Consider the following 5,160-nt stretch of genomic DNA (forward strand, 5'->3'; position numbering starts at 1 on the left):
AATCCTTGCCCTTTGTGAGTTGTTTTAGCTTTCGCTTTCATAGACTCCAGGAGTTTGAAGTTTCGGCTTTGACTTCACCCTCCTCAGCCTGGAATCAGATGGTCATGGGCCGCATTCTGAACGAGGCTGTCACTTGGTGGGATCTAGTGAGCAAGCTGGGAGGCTGGCAGCTGAGAGGGCTAAGGAGGGCTGCTGAAAATATGTTAGCATCAGGACAGAGTGCACGCTTACAGAAGAAAAACCCCAGGGAACGACTGATGTACATACATATTTACAGCTAAGAGAAGAGTCTGGGTTGTCACAGGTGAGTTCTTCCACATCTGGGTGGGTAAGACCCTGTTAGTATTTGAACATAAACTGCACGGATTCCTTCGGAAGTGGCGAAGGAAGCAGGTGTGACTGACTGTAACAGCTGAAGCCTGTAGGTTTCATCCAGATAACAATATAATAACTTCAGTGTAACATTTTCAACTTCAGCAAGGTGAAAATGAAGCCTAATTATACATGGAAAGCCATTTGTTCTCTTAAATACAAAACTGAACAGAGAAAGAGTGAACTCAAAAGATGTAATTATAGGAAATAACCCTGTGTCTTTGTCTTTGATACACGTGTGCACCCACGTCATTTTGGAAAAGATCAAACTTTAGTCCTCTAAAGTCACACAGCTACTGATTAAAGAGAGCTCTTACAGGAACCATAACAGTCTTCATCTTAATTAAAAAGTGATGGCTCGGTTCCTGTAGCTCAGGGCTGGGGCACCAGCCACATACACGGGAGCTGGGGCCTGCCAAACAAGGACAACTACAACCAAAAAATAGCTGGGCGTTGTGGCGGGCACCTGTAGTCCCAACTACTTCGGAGGCTGAGGCAAGAGAATCACTTAAGCTCAAGAGTTGGAGATTACTGTAAGCTGTGACGCCATAGCACTCTACTGAGGGTGACACGATGAGACTGTCTCAAATAAAATAAAAAAATGACAGGTGGGGTGCGGTAGCTCATGCTTGTAATCCCAATCCTCTGGGAGTCCCTGAGCTCAGGAGTTGGAGACCAGTCTGAGCATGAGGGAGACCCCGTCTCTAAAAAATACCCTGCGCTGTGGCAGGCACCTGTAGTCTCAGCTACTTGGGAGGCTGAGGCATAAATATTGCTTGAGCCCAAGAGTTTGAGGTTGCTGTAAGCAGTGAGGTCACACCACTCTATTCAGAGTGACAGAGTGAGACTTTTTTTTTTTATTTGAGACAATCACTAGTGTCACAATGGGAGCAGGCTTTGTAGTCAGGCTTTAACTGAGGCTTTAACTGGCTCTGCCAATCCGCTAATTGTGTCATCCTGAGAGAGTCACTTACCATCGTGCTTCTCAGTTGCTTCACCCCAAACATGAGCATAATAACACCCAGCTCAAAAAAGAGTTTTTCGGATTGAAATTTAATCAAAATTCAAAAAAATAACATATAGCATCTAGCATGATACATGGAACAAAATCAACATAAAGTTTGCCTATAATAATTCTTTTTTACGATGGCCTTTTATTTTTTACACCTATTATGCCATGAATTGACAGGGCACAGTTTCCGGCAGCCCAGGCTTCTCTCCGCTGGTTCTCACAGAGTGCACCTCTGGGTGGGGCCGGAAGACTGTCAGTTGAACTCAGGTGCCTTCTCTTTGCCTCTCTTCCCTTTCTCATCATTTTCCTCCACGACTTTCAGGAAGCTATCTCGGCTCTTAGAGTGCTTAATATGCTCAATATGAACATTAATCCTCTTGGCAAGAATCTTGCCCTTAACTTGTTTGCTTACAACCATGCCAGCAGTGTGCTGGGGGCTCTGTGGACTCTCCCTGTTTTGCTGTGGTGATGTTAGCAGGGCCTGTTTGAACAATGCCCACTCCCGTGATGGCTACACATTACCTTCTTATAGATCCACACGTATACAGGGGCAAAGGAATAACTCCAAGTTTCCTGAAGGCCTGGATGACACATCCTGGCCGCCTCTTCCCTCTCCTGGGTGTTCAGGTCCTTCTGGTGAATTAATGGAAGACGGCGGCTCCAGGCGAAAGGCTAATACTTCTTTTAATTGCATTTTTATTTACCTCACATAGTTTCCAGAATTATTTTTTCCCTTTTGGCTCACCACTCCTGAAACTCCCATAGATTTACTGTTCTTGAAAGTTCTGTGTCTGTGAAATAAGTCAAAATAGGTCCAGCCCTCAAGAAGGTCACACTTCAGCCTTGGAAAAGACAGATACAGGCAACTAAACTTAAGCTGGTGAACAATGAAGAGCACTTTGTACCACCTGAGATGTAGCTAATCAAGAGCTGGATCTATTAATATCCACACAATTACAAAGCGTATCCAATAGTTTAGGAAAATGCCCCCCAAACCTGGCATTGTCACGTAAGTGAGGAATATTATCTTTAAAACTCCATCTAATCCGTATAATTCTTCAGATTTTAAAAACAATTTTCTGAATTTAGTATAAAATTTAGTCTTTTACATTCATTTGAAGAATATGCCACATTGTCCTTTGAAGTCATGTTGGAGAAATGTACTTAATAAGAAGCACCTGGTTGGGTGGCGCCTGTGGCTCAGTGGGTAGGGTGCCGGCCCCATATACCGAGGGTGGCAGGTTCAAACCTGGCCCCGCCAAACTGCAACAAAAAAGTAACCAAGCATTGTGGCAGGCGCCTGTAGTCCCAGCTACTTGGGAGGTGGAGGCAAGAGAATCACCTAAGCCCGGGAGTTGGAGGTTGCTGTGAGGTGAGATGCCACAGCACTCTACCGAGGGTGACAAAGTGAGACTCTGTCTCTACAAAAAAAAAAAAGAAGCAGCAGCAGCAGCAGCAGCACCTGGTTGTTAATTAATTAAACTGCTTTAATCATGTACTATTTTCTGAGAAACTTATTCCCAGCCCTGGGTCAGGTCTAAAGAAGCAAATATTAGGAAGATAAAGACTTTGCCCTTAAGGAACTCATAACCTAACAGTTCTTCCGTCAACAAATGTTTATTGATGACCTCCTGAAGATGCAGTGCTGGGTGAGATGTCGAGCTTAGTCTGCTAGAAGATTGATATTCACATATATGCAGATCTTTCCAGCTTCTTCAAGAAGTGTGCGATCGACACAGGGTTTGGTCAAGACAGAATATATATTTTATACTCACACACATACACACAGAGTATGCCCCAAAAGGACCAATTTAAAAAATTTTTTTAATTATTTTTTTAAGAGCACCCTACCCATCTCCCCTTCCTCCTTCCTCATTATCTCTCCCCCCAACTTGAAGTGAAATGAGTTTTTCTCCTTTGTGGTATTAGATCGTCTCCTGGCTTCACATTAGTAGTGAGTAAGTTGGATAATTACTTTTCCATTCTTGTGATACTTTACTAAGAAGAATGTGTTTCAGCTCCATCCAGGATGTTACAAAAGACATGAAGCTACCATTTTATTTAAGGCTGAATTGTATCCCATGGTATATATGGTATACCATGGTAATTGTGATATACCACGATTTGTTAATCCATTCCTGAGTTGATGAGCATTTAGGTTGTTTCCACAACTTGGCAATTGTAAATTGAACTGTGAAAAACAATCTAGTGCAAATGTCCTTATGATAAAATGATTTTTTTTTCCTTCTGAGTAGATGGCTCGTAGTGGGATCATGAGGTCAAATGAGAGATCTAATTTGAGTTCTTTGAGGCTTCTCCATACTTCTTTCCAAAGAAGCTATATTAGTTTGCAGTCCCACCAGCAGTGTAAAAGTGTTCCCTTCTCTCCACATCCACACCAGCATCTGCAGCTTTGAGACATTGTGACGTGGGCTAATCTTAATGGGATTAGATGATATCTCAGGATGGTTTTGATGCCACTCTCTGATGATTAGGAACAATGAGCATTTTTTCATATGTTTGTTAGCCATTTGTCTGCCTTCCTTAGAGAAGGTTCTATTCCTGTCCCTTGTCCAGTGATAGATGGGATTGTTAACTCTTTTTTTGTTGATTGAGTTCTCTGTAGATTCTAGTTATCAAGCCATTGTCCAATTTGTAATATGCAAATATCTTTTCCCATTCTGAAGGTTGTCTATTTGCTTTGGTTGTTGTTTCCTTAGCTGCACAGAAGCTATTCAGTTTAATTAAGTCCCAATTATTTACTTTTGTTGTCGCAATTGACATGGAAATCTTCTTCATAAAATCTTTTCCCAGGCTGATATCTTCCAAGAATTTTTCCCACACTTTCTTCTAAGATTTTTATTGTTTTATGCCTCAAATCTTGAATCAATTTTTGTAAGTGACGAAAGGTGCAGGTCCAGATTCAGTCTTTTCATGTGGTTATCAGTTCTCCCAGCACCATTTACTAAATGGCGCTTTTTCCCCAGTGCTTTTGTTTGAGAAATCAAAGATCAAGTGGCTGTAAAATGTTTTTTCATCTCATCATTTCTATTCAGTTCCAAATGTCTATGTCTCTATTATTGTGCCTATACCATGCTGTTTCGATCACTATGGACTTGCAATATAGTCTAAAGTCTGGTAGAATGAAGGTCCCAGCTTTGTTTTATTATTAAGAATTACATTGGCTGGGCGGCGCCTGTGGCTCAGTCGGTAGGGCGCCGGCCCCATATACTGAGGGTGGCGGGTTCAAACCCGGCCCCGGCCAAACTGCAACCAAAAAATAGCCGGGCGTTGTGGCGGGTGCCTGTATTCCCAGCTACTCGGGAGGCTGAGGCAGGAGAATCGCTTAAGCCCAGGAATTGGAGGTTGCTGTGAGCTGTGTGAGGCCACGGCACTCTACTGAGGGCCATAAAGTGAGACTCTGTCTCTACAAAAAAAAAAAAAAAAAAAAAGAATTACATTGGCTATATGGGTTTTTTTTCTGGTTCCATACAAATCGAAGAACTTTTTTTGTGTGTGTGTGAGACAGAGTCTCACTTTGTCACCCTCAGTAGAATGCTGTGGCATCATAACTCACAGCAACCTCAAACTCTTGGGCTCAAATGATTCTCTTGCCTCAGCCTCCTGAGTAGCTGGGACTACAGGCACCTGCCACAATGCCTGGCTATTTTTTAGTGACAGGGTTTTGTTTTTGCTGAGGCTGGTCTCAAACTCCTCAGCTCAGGCAATCCACCTGGCCTCAGCCTCCCAGAGTGCTAGGATTACAGGAGTGAGCT

Source organism: Nycticebus coucang, chromosome 5 (genome assembly GCF_027406575.1).
Source record: "Nycticebus coucang isolate mNycCou1 chromosome 5, mNycCou1.pri, whole genome shotgun sequence".
Taxonomy (NCBI): Eukaryota; Metazoa; Chordata; class Mammalia; order Primates; family Lorisidae; genus Nycticebus; species Nycticebus coucang.